Raw genomic sequence first — 12,966 nt, forward strand, 5'->3', positions numbered from 1 at the left:
AATCACATCCTGGGTCCCTCCTAATGCTGATGAGAGCCCGGGGGAAATGCTGTTACTGCATTCAAGCCTTACCCGGATGCAACCATATCCTTCACTGAAGTTGGCCACAGTCAGTTTTCCCTCATTATCTTCCGACTTTTTTCCCCTCATTTTTAAAAATGAAGCTTAATCACATAAAAAAGGCCACCATCCACCCTTCCCTCACATCTATTCCTGCCTCATGTAGCTGCTCAAGTCACACTCTTGCTGTGTCTGGGAAAAGCGAGGTATGGGATGACTGTGCTTTGACTGATCAGTGTTGGAATTTAACTCCCAAATTGTTACCTTCTATGGCCTCTGATCCTGGCGGTACCAATTTCTGCTCTGTGAATCGGTTTGTCGCCTAATAAGTCCTTCAGTTTTTTCATCTATAAAATGGGGGTTATCATATTACCTACCTCCTAAAATCATGCTCCTTGAATGAATTAAAGCAAGTAACACATTCAGAACAGTGTCTGGCAGATAAGAAGTCTTCAAAATGATCGTTTTATTAATAATATTAGCATTCATCACCATCATCCTGTACATTATTATTTGTATCTCCGTTGACCACATCTAAAGCTTATATAAATAACAACTGTTTTTTTTTTTTCTGTCAAACTGATTAAATATAAATTGTATGAGCACAAGATATAATGTTCCCATTGTCCACTACTGTATTCCCTCTGATAGAAACATGCCTGATAATCAGTAGATATTTGTAGAATAAATGAGCACAATTTATATTTTTGTAAGTACATATTACTTTTCATTCTTAATTTTTTACATAAACATTTTCTTCATGGAACTCACAGTTCATTCTTCTCTTACCTTAACTCTCAGTTCGCATCCTGATTCTGAGCTTATCTCCACGTCTCTAGCGTACTGCCCAATGCTCACAAGCAGAAGTCATCAGTTGGATCCTGAGGGAGAGGGAGAGGAAGGCTTCAGTTTACAAAACTGATTTACCTACTTGACCATTACATGATTCACAAATGCATTCTGTATATACATATTTGTACACAGAACATACTACTGAATAGAATTAGGGTTCCCACATATGCCAGTCCTATACTAGTTGTTATTCATGTGCCCTGTGATCTAATACTATAAAACTTACCTAGTGTAATTATGCTAGTATATTAGTATACTAATAAGCGTCAGATAACTAGGTACCAGAAAAGACCATTGGGATTGGAAATGTTGTCTTGACTTCCTGCCCAAAGTAACTACTCTATTACCATGGGCAGAAGAGAGTAATAATACCATGAAGACAAAAATTTTCAAAAGAAAGGGATAATATAACATTGATTTTATTTTTAACTCCTTAGATGATAGATTAATTTATAAGTAAGATTTATTTCAATATATTTACTGAAAGTAAGATTTGGGACAAAAAATTGAGCATTCAAAGAAATCTGCTTGGTCTTTTATTAAGTATAGTTGCTAGATACTGAATTGGGACAAATAATCATTTTAATGACTACTCAGTGAAACTCTAAGACCAGGAAGAGAGCAGGATTGAATGTTCAGGATAACAAACATGATGTGTCAGAGGGCAGAAGAGTGAATACTGGCTGTAGACTCTAGGCTCTGCCCCTTCCCAGTTCTTTAACCTTTCTGACATTCCGTACTGCAGTCTAATTGGGGACCTGATCACATGCAGTGCAATAGGACAACCAAACAAATGAGAAGGAGCCTTCCAGAGACAATTTTGTGTTATAAAGATGTATGGTCATCGTGGGAAATAAAGTTTAATTAGTGTTGCTTACACTTATTTTATGGTTTCATATTTCTTTTTAATTGTATATGGAAGTATACACAAAATCTTCTCAGTGCTTCAAGCTTCTCAATATCTTAATCCTTTTCTGTGCCCTTCAATGACCTCATGTATAAAATTGGAAAAATAATATCTACTTTTCATACTTGCAATAATAGCCATGCGAGCCAAATGATTTACACTGTGTTTAGCCCAGAGTATATACTTAAGAATTTGCACTTTCCCAAATATCTTGGGCTATAGAAGTTCTTGTAGAATATTTAACAAGAATGATTACATTGCGGTTTAAATTGTAGTTTAGGAAAGTGTTGAAAATTAGGGTTTAATAACAACCTGCATCCTTCCCTCTGAGTTTAGAATTGGTCGAGAAACAGAGACAGCAATCAGCTTTAGGAGTATTAATTTTAAATTTATTAATATAAAATATGGATCGCAGGATATGATTAGGGTATACAGCCATATGCAGCTTTATTATATTCTGCTGCCAAATGGAAACTACCTGCCAAACTACAGGCATCTCCATGCAGGACCAGAGTCTTCCTCTGGGAGTTTACCTGATGGGAAAGTAGATAAATGTTTCCTCCTTATGCTGGGAAAGAGAGAGAGAGAGACAGGCAAGCAGGCAGAAGGGGTCTACATGGGTCTGCATAGGTCAAAAGAAACTACCGTCAGACCTGTTGGATTTCACTATTGACTGAAAAATAAGCCTCTTTTGAAAACTAACATTACAGAAGTGTATGAAGCCATGCTTAACTATTAGAAAATATTATATGCTTTCTTCTAATAATTTCCTTACATAATTTTTTTGCCAGCAGTTGACATCATTTAAGTTATTTTTCTGCCAATTCTGTCAGTATAATTTGATTGAATACAATATGAAATGGAAAGCGATGGGACATAATCAAAAGTAATAATCCTTGCTGTTTGGGTGAATCATAGGGCTTGGTGACATTTAGCTTGTACAAGGAACTTGTGAGTTTTAATCTTCTCAAATTTATTCTAGAAACTACTTCAAGAATTTCGCTCTCAAAGAGAAGTTTTGAGATTTGACTTTCTTACTAGAGGCAAATGCCCTTTGTTATAAATGACTTATTTTAGCTTGTAAATATGGCAAGATGTCTTGTTTAAATCTAATTTTAGTTTTGATGTCTTGTTGTATATCATTTCTAACTGAAGAGTATCAATTTATTGCATGTTAAATCTGGAAGGAGGATTCACAATACTCTCCAGTCCAACCAATCTATTTATCTTACAAATGATTAAACAATTGAGAAACGTTGACTTGCAATTATTCAGATATCTGCTCCTATGGCAGGATATCTGATGATTGACTTAGTGAGTAAAGAAGCTAGGACCATTTATTGTCTGATCCTTTACCCTCCCTTCCTATTATATAGATATGGTTATAGGTTTATTTTTATATGGGAAATTTCCATGGAACAGAAGGTTACAGTTCCTTTTCAGCTTATCCAACCTTCAAAAGAAGATGTATCGATAAATAGTAAGCATAATTTTCTAGTAGTAAGGTCTTAATGAGAGCTATCAAATAAACCTAGAGTAGAAATTATTCTCTTTTCTTATCATTAGACCCTCCTTTAACTTATGTTCTCTATAAATGGTAAGGTCTGGAATTCAGTAGTGACCTTCCAGAGAAAGAATTAAAGGAGTTAATTCATTCTTTTGTGTCTAAGTCCCAGGTCCCTGAAACTTAAGCTTGACCATCCTATGTGGTTTTACCAACCTTGTACATAGACTGCTTTGGGGTTTGGGAACAAATCTTCATATGGCAATTGTAAAATAATATAATTATAATATTATAATATAATTATAATACAATAGAGAGAAGACTATTTACTGGGACTTTAATTTCCCTATATAAAAGAGGAGAGGGGAGGTAATTAGGGAACTTTAAATTCTCTGTAGTTCATGGGGTTCACCTAAAAATGAATGGATGTGTATTTGCTCAGGTTTATAGTGTAGTTGAAGATTATGGACATTTAACAGGAACCATATCATGTAAAATACACCATCAGGAGTTGTAAATTGAATAATCAAAAAAATTGTTAAAATAATTGTTTCATGTAAAAGAATAAGAAAAATAGGATTATTTATTTTTCTAGTGCATTATAGGAAGAATGATTTTAAATATTAAAATTTAAGTTTTGCCCAGATGAAAATCAGAGCTTCTTTGGCCAGGATCCATATGACATTAATAAGGATATTAAGGTGGTGGATTTTCCCTTTTATTGTTCTCAGAAAATTTCCATGAAAGGATAATTGTGCAAATTATTCCATTAAGGTTCAAGGCATCTCTTACATTTCTCCTCAGAAATATCAATGTCTCTGCCCTCTGAATGTTTGGCTATTAAACTCACTGAATTAAAAGAAAACAAAAAAAATCAAACAGAAAGGGTGAACTGTCCTCAAGTATAAGATCAATTTACCCTCTTCCTATGCTTTGTATACTCACTCTCACATAGAAGGATTTTTTTGTTCACAATCATTATAGTCAAAATACTAATGAGGTTACCTATGCTAGGAAGGCAACTTTTGCACCATTGGCACATATTAGGATATATTTAGAAAGCCATCTTCTGATTCTCCACCCATGAATGTGATACAAGATGGTGGTTGAGAGATTTACTCGGTTGTTAAGTGGTACATGTTGCTAATTTATTATAATCCAAAATTTAAGGCTGGGATAAAAGTTTAGGCCAAAGGGGTTCTCCTTTTTCTAGATAGTCTAGTTCTGCTGATTAGAAATAAAGTTCTCTATTGGAATTTGGGGCTGGAAACAACTAGTAAGGAGAGGTTTCTTTGTTGACTCATGTCCTGAGTATAGATACCTTATTTGAGATTCTTCTGGATTGGTAGGTGGCTGATATAAGACATATCTTACATATTGAGGGGTCCAGTTCCAAATGCCAAATCCTTTTCATCTTTTGAGACACAGCTTATTATTTCAAATAAGTCTCTTAAAATTTGTGATGCCTAATCTGATAGATAAGTTCTTGGCATTCATAGATCTTTTGGTCATCATTGGAGAGCCTTTAGCTGGTTAATGGATCCCTAAAAATAATATGCAAATATTTTCCATGCATTTTCCTAGAAAGAAAATTAAGCCTGCATGACAGAATCAATAGGGTTTATGATTCTTCCTCTTAGATATAAGAATGTTTATCTATGAACAATAAACAAAGAGAATCCATTGCCAAATGGAATCCACAAATGTCATTGTTGAATGACTACTTTTTGAAACACTCTAGGCTAGCAGTGCTTAGGATTTGTAATCTGGCCATCCCACAAATCATTCATTGACTATTACTGTTAAATACCAAATGCTGTGAAAGTAATACATATCTTGAGGAATATAATGAGGAATTAGACTCACTATTGTCAACAAATTCATAGGTTAGTATAGTAGTAGTAGTAGTGATAATTATGTGAATGTGATAACTTTAAATGGTGTTCAATCTATAGAATCTCAAGGTCACTTATGTATTTTTATGTTATATATTGAAACAAACATGCAGGTGTTGCATCGTTAAATTATATAATAGGTGTTACTAGTAGTGTGACTTCTGAACCTTAGTTTCCTTTTCTTTAACACGGACTAAATAATATATTTTCAAAAGATTGCAAAGAGGCTAAATTAGAAAATCAAGATAATTTGTAAACCTCTTTGGCATAAAGGTTTTAATAGATAGTAGACATTCTAAAGTTAATCATAATGTTCGGGAATGTAACTTACTTTGCTATTGAAAATAATCAATCTACTATGCCCTATTTTTTCCAAAATAATAATTTAATTTTAATAAATGCACTGGGCTGAGCTTACAGTATTTCCACATAAAGATTACACCCAAAATACTAATGACATTTGAAAGATGAATTTGTAAGACAGATATGACACTAAGTTTTACTATCAGTTATTGGTGTAAGGGGAGCCTCAGCTAATTTTCTCTTTAATACCAGTTAAGTTGTTCGATAATAGAAGGGAACGTTGCCATCCCTTCCAAATCACAGGTCTATCTCTTGGTGCATCAATAAAAGCAGGCTTTGATTTTCTCAAAAAAACCCCACAAATGTTGCACAGACCTAGGAGGGTGAGGAAGTTGTGTGACAGATCTGCATTTGAAGCATTAATTTAGTGAATTAAGAGGAAAAAAAGATTCATGGAATGATTTAGAATTCTATTAATACACTGATGGTAAAAAACTAGTATTTGCAGTAAGCATCTCACATGTAAGTACTATGCAAACATACCACAAATGATAAATTATGAAAGAGCTATTTTATAAGAAAAAATGTAGTTCTTCTTTAAGAACATAAAGGCAATCACTTATGCCACACCATTTTCAAAAGTAATATATTTTTTCTGACTCATTTGTTGGTGGAAAAACTAAAATTCTCCTTAACACAAAGATGTGCATACATGTACACACACACACTTCCATGCACCATGAATAATTTTCATTAAAGACACTTTACAAAAACATATCTGTTTTCAAGAATGTGCTTTAATAATACACCATATAGAAAGGGCATAACAGAGAAGAATTTATTATAATAGTTACTTGGACAAACAAGATGAGAAGATTAGAAGGAAATCATAGATGCCACAAGAATGACTTTTGAATAGAGAAAAGAGATGGTTGTCATCAGAAATAAAGTTCTCTAAAAAAAAAATCAAGTTATCTTCTCCTGGAAAAGTCAAAACTTCCAGTAATAAGAGAATGCTAGGTCAAAGGAAAACTGGACGTAAGTATGGGAAGATTTCTATAATTTATGAATCCCCAGAACATTTGTCATAAAAGAATTCTACCTCTCACTCTCAGAAAAGGAAAAGAAACTTAGAAGTTTAGTTGGAGTATATCTGGAAGAAATTTCTTATGCATGTATAAGCTTCTCTGTAAATAACACTTTTTTTCTTGATGTTTACTTTTTTAAAAAATTTTTTATTGTTATGTTAATCACCATACATTACATCATTAGTTTTTGATGTAGTGTTCCATGATTCATTGTTTGTGCATAACACCCAGTGCTCCATGCAGTGTAAATAACACTTTTAGCTAGCATTAACAGTGGAGTTACAACCCATGTAGTTCCATAAAAATGTATCCAGCATAAACCTCCTGAAAGCAGATACACGTGGTTGAGTTTTGGGAAGGTTGAGAGGATGTGTACTTGAAGCATGTGCAAAAGCAAAACCCTGGGGGGATCAACAGCGTGTGCACTAGAGATGTATACTTATTTGTATAGACACACACACACATCCCACGTACCTGTAAAACACTGTATGTGTGTGTGCATAAAAGAGATTTAAATACATTGGGTTATTCAAGTTCATTGTGCTCCAAAGTGAGAGAGAAATTGATAATTGAATAACAGTTGTAGAAAATCTAATTTTCTTTCTGTCTCATATGATGTGTTTGTTTCTATCAATATTGCACAAAATACAACTCTACATGTACAATATATCCTTTAAACCCCAGTCAACTATATTATTCAGGGCCCAATTAAAGAAATAACAATCTGTTATGGAGAAAAAATCAGTTGCACAGTACTTGGAATTATTGTTAGATGGTGTATTTTAAGACATGCATTTTGGGTGATTCAGTAGGCTTTCAAGGGAAATTTTGTCTAGGAGGGATTTTGTATTATATACTGATTAAAAAAAAAAAAAAAAAAAAAAGCCTACTGTTACTACCCACTCCATACTGAGATCCAAACACATCAGTAAAATAAGGTAGAAAAATGAAGCTTTCTTCTTTTTTTTAAGATTTAATTTATTTATTTGTCAGAGAGAGAGAACAAGCAGGGGGAGCAGCACGCAGAGGGAGAAGCAGGCTCCCCACTGAGCAAGGAGCCCAATGTGGGACTCGATCCCAGGACCCTGGGATCTTGACCTGAGCTGAAGGCAGATGCTTAACCGACTGAGCCACTCAGGCGTCCTGAAAAATGAAACTTTCTTTTTTTTTTTTTTTTAAGATTTATTTATTTATTTATTAGAGAGAGAGCATGAGATGCGGGAAGGGCAGAGGGAGAAGCAGACTCCCCGCCGAGCAAGGAGCCCGATGTGGGACTCGATCCCAGGACTCCAGGATCATGACCTGAGCCGAAGGCAGTCGCTTAACCAACTGAGCCACCCAGGCGCCCAAAATGAAACTTTCTTAAAGATTGTGATTATCTGGGAAATTTTAGTGACTGTGTGCAAGCTTTCACGTAATTTTGGATATATATGCTATACTCTATGCCTTGTTCATTCAGTGTCTAAATCTCTGTCTTTAGTAAGTGTGCTTATTTATTATTTAGAATATTTCCAAGGGCCTAGGGAAATTCAGAGACACACATGCTCACCTAGAAATTTCCATGAAATCAATTACTTGTAATAATTTCTGTACAAATACTAAAATTGTTTAGAAACTAAGAAAATAGTTATTTATGACTTTGTTAATATGGAGACAATAGTAATAGAAGATGATATTTAGGTTAATGGTCCCATTAATACATCAAAACTCTCCTTGACAAAACACTCTTCTCAGTCAACTCCCCAAGGAAAATTTAAACACAAAAGGAAAAGCTAAAAAACACTTTAATGTTAGCTGGATGTTTCTTTGAATGAGAACAATTGAGATGGCAAGGAGTGAGAAGTTTATTTTGAACCTGGGTATAAGTAGAGTTATCTGATTCATTTTTAACAGCAACCAAGATGGTATTTTAAACTTTATATGACACTTGCATTTTTTTTTTTTTCCCAATTGGTTTCTCAGTTGAGCTCAAAGGGAAAACCGTAAGTGGCTTTCTATTCTAGTGGGCAGAACTACAGTGAAATACCACATCAAATAGTGGGCTCTTTGTACTGTCTTTTCTTCAAGTTCAAGTAACATCAAATTAAGACAAGCCAAAGGTCAATGATTTTTATCTTCAATGTAGTATAAAAAAAAGGATGTGTTGAATCTTGTTACTAAAAAGGGAAGAGAGTCACATAAACCAATGTCAGGAGACAGAACCAAGACAGAAAGGGGAAATATTTGCCCAATTGCATAGAACAGAGCTATCCTAGGTCACAAACACAGATGTTTTCGTAAGAGAGAGGGTCAAAGTTTCCAATTTAATCACCATTTATGACAGAACAGAGAAGACCAAAAAAAAAGAAAGATAAGAGAAAACAGCTGGAGAACAGTCTACTGAACTTCCAGTCCTACTTAATTCTCCTTTGAAAAGGAAGATCTGTGTGCATGCACGTTATCTCCTTGGCAAGCAGTGTCAAGAAGGAAAAGCAAAGGGAAAGATGCTTCTTCCCATATTTTAATTGCTGGGAACTTGCAAAAGGTCATGCCCCCAGACAACCAGTAATTCAAGAAAGTTTTCCAGATCCTAAACAAATACAAGAGATTTAAGCACCCATGAGCAGCCCTTAAAGCAAGTAATAAGCAATGTTAAATGGAAAACACTTGACTTGGACTGATTCATAATAATTTGAAATGACTTATTCTGTCATAGGATTGATTATGTGGACTTCAAAACATGTAATACTATTTAAATAGAAATTATATCTCATTAACATGTAAAGGCAGTGATATTGGAAAACTGGGTCTCTTGACTGAGCCAAGGGAAAGGGTCAAATTGAGCATTTTGATAAAGTACATCCTGAATTTGTTAAGATTACAAAATAGGCAATTTGAATGGCAAATTATTTAGTTGTTAGATAACGTTGAATTATTTTTTATCCGTTCTTTTAAAAAATAAATTAGCATCTAAAAGAGTGCTGAAGCTATGCTTTATGTGTTTTTATCGTGAGTAAGAACAACATTTCTAAAATAATCAGTTAAACAATGCTTTCAAAAAATCAAAATGATCCAGGCTGTCCAGAGTTGTTTAGCTGTGACTCCAAAAACACACTCTTTGTTTTCAAAATATATGGCACAAATAGTTAACTAACAACCCCTAAACATCTGTGGATGGTGCTCAGGCATTTGGTTCTGGTGTAAATATGGTCAAGAGTTTAAAAAAAAAATTTCTAAGTACAGAATATGTAATGTGACAGGACTTACCTTAAAATAAAGGTTCACATAATGTAAAAAAAAATTAAGGACATACTAAATCTGAATCTTGTTTTAAAACAATAAAATGATTCCCTACTTAAAAGAATACAAAATGCAGAAAATCATATTATTAAAGTTTAATAAAATATTTATGTGATAGAGTGTAAAGAATTTGAGTATTAAATAAATTAGATTTTAAAATAATGTACAAATTTTGGTGGAAAGCCATAGTAAGACTAATATATATAGCAATCTAGTTTTCTTATGAGTGCTACTTTAAATATATTTGTTAGTTTTAAAATAACATTTAATTACATAAAAGTAATTTCAGCTTAATATATATTATAATTTTTTTCAAGTAGAAAGGCAAATACTTGGAAGGCCAAATATTTTTCAAATACAAAAATAATTCAAGAATTTCATTCTATGCAACACAACTAACATCTTAATTGAACTATTAAAAAAACACTCCCAATAGTAGTATCTACTTTTCAAGGAAATTTGAAAACTCCTTTTACAAAATGGTAAATTTGACCAAATTTAGATTTTTTTTTAACTGCTAAAACTTTTTTTCTGATTTATATAGACTCACTTTGGATACCTATACTCAATTGCTATTTCAGATAGTTCTAAAGAGTAAAAATCAAATATCATTCAGACCACATATTTCTAACCTGTTCTCTGCAGAAGACATGATTTCTTAGGTTATGTACAGATTCCTGAGATTTCATGTTCAAGTCTTAAATAGAAAGGAGACACCCCTTTTCCTTTTGGAGGCTGAAAGAAAAGTCCCTAATTTTGATCACATTGGGCAGGTCTTGACCTTCTGCTGGTCTAAGAGGCATATTTCTAACGAGAAAATAGTAACAATAGGAAGAAAAAGAGACACTTTTCGAAGTGAGGTATTCTAACTCCCTCTTGTGCTTCCTTAAAAGAACACACATCATCTAGCGGTGACTGATTCTGGGCTTTCCAGTCTGATACAATTACAATCTGAGTGGCAAAGAAAGCCCGTCCCTGTGGCTTCCTATGGACATTGCTTGAAGAGCATCACAAAAATCAATTAAAGATATGCTGAACAGTTTGCAGATCACTTTGTGTTTGTATCCTGAGACGTTTGGAAGCTAATAAGCAAGAAAAATGGTATTGACTCTTTGTTCTGCTCCTGTTCTCACTAAGCTCGTTTGTCAGACAAAATCCAAGGTACGCCAGCAGTATGTCTTTTATTAGTAAAACAAACTGAAAACCCTACTGGTTGAGGTCATACTGCAGTACAAATGATAGAACTTACTACAAGAAATATAAAGGAATAATTTACTTTTCAGTTGAGAACTACAACAGGGAAAACAGTGGCCCCGCATCAGCATGAGAGAAATGCTACTGTTGCAACCGAAATGAATTACCGGGCTAAATAGACTTTCAACTTCATTATATCCACTTAAGCGTAAGTTTTTGCCATAGAAAATTTTAGCACATGAATCTTGTTTTTCAAGACTATTTTAAATATGGAAGTTCAATGTTTTATTAACCTCTCACTAAAAAACCACTTAGTTGTGGAAAGAAAGAGAAACTTAGATGATAGTTATATCTTAAAATAAGATTGAATAAATGCATACACAGAAATTATTCATATAATCTCAATATAAACATTCAGTTTACTGTTCCAAGGTATTTTTTTTTTTTTAGAAATTCACATTAGCCAGACTTATTATATAACAAATTATCCCCTAAAGCAGTGGTTGAAAGAATCAGGAATGGCCATTTATTCTTTTTTTTTTTTTTTTTTAAGATTTTATTTATTTGCGAAAGAGACAATGAGAGACAGAGAGCATGAGAGGGAGGAGGGTCAGAGGGAGAAGCAGACTTCCTGCTGAGCAGGGAGCCTGATGTGGGACTCGATCCCGGGACTCCAGGATCATGACCTGAGCCGAAGGCAGTCGCTTAACCAACTGAGCCACCCAGGCGCCCCAGGAATGGCCATTTATTCTTGTTCACGTGTCTGTAGGTCAGCTGGGACTCAACACAGCTTTCTGCTTCAAGTTGCTGGTCTAGAGCTGTTTTCTTGCTGTAGTTTGGGCTCAGGTCTGCTCAAGTGTGTTTAATTGGAGCTCAGACTGAAGAGGGAGTGATTGTTACTGCTTAAAGTAAATCATGTCAGCAAGCTCCCAGTCAAGGGGTGGGAGTTTGCCTCTGGTAGGAGGAGTTTCAAAGTCAGGTAGCAAAGGACAAGGTTGCAGGGATTGGTGAAGAATTTGCACCATTTTATTCTGTAGAGAAATATCATGCTTACTAATCAAATAGCACATCTTTTAATGACAAACCCAGAATATTGAAGAGACTATTCTTCTTCATGACAATTAAGAACTCTTTTCACATATACAATATTCTGTAAGCATTGTTTGATCTGCATTTCACAAATTTTGCTATATTGTATCTTTATTTCCATTCAGTTGAAAATATTTTGTAATTCCTTTCTCATTTTTTCTTTGCTTAAAAGATTATTTACAATTTTGTTACATATTTTCTATTTATGTTTTTTTTTTACACTATCCAGCTTAATTACTCAGTGGTTAGATAATATATTCTGAATATTTCCAGCCCTTTCAAAGGTACCAATACTTGCTTTATGCAATAACATGTTAGGTTAGGGTATATATTCTATGTGCATCTCAGATCATATACATTGGAATTATTGATATTAGGCCAATGAGATCAATGACCTTTTATCTATTTTGTTTTCTGTCTTTGGGGATGGAAGGCTCTCATATTTTCTTTGGAGATTTTAAACCTTTTTCCACCACTCAAGTCTCTATTTTCCCATACTCTGATGCTTCCTCCAAACATTCCCCATCTACAAGTCTTCTCAAGAAGTTAAAATTCTTGGGGTATCTGTGTGGCTCAGTCGGTTAAGTGTCCACCTTCTGCTCAGGTCATGATCTCAGGGTCCTGGGATCCAGCCCGGTTGGGCTCTCTGTTCAGCAGGGAGTCTGCTTCTTCTCCCTGTGCCCCTCCCTCCCGCCCCACCCCCTCTGCTTGTGCTCCCTCAAATAAATAGATAAATAAAATCTTTAAAAAAAAAAGTTAAAATTCTCCCACTGGTCTCTCTAGGCATATAGAAAC

This window comes from Halichoerus grypus, chromosome 13, assembly GCF_964656455.1.
Source record: "Halichoerus grypus chromosome 13, mHalGry1.hap1.1, whole genome shotgun sequence".
In the NCBI taxonomy this organism is placed as follows: Eukaryota; Metazoa; Chordata; class Mammalia; order Carnivora; family Phocidae; genus Halichoerus; species Halichoerus grypus.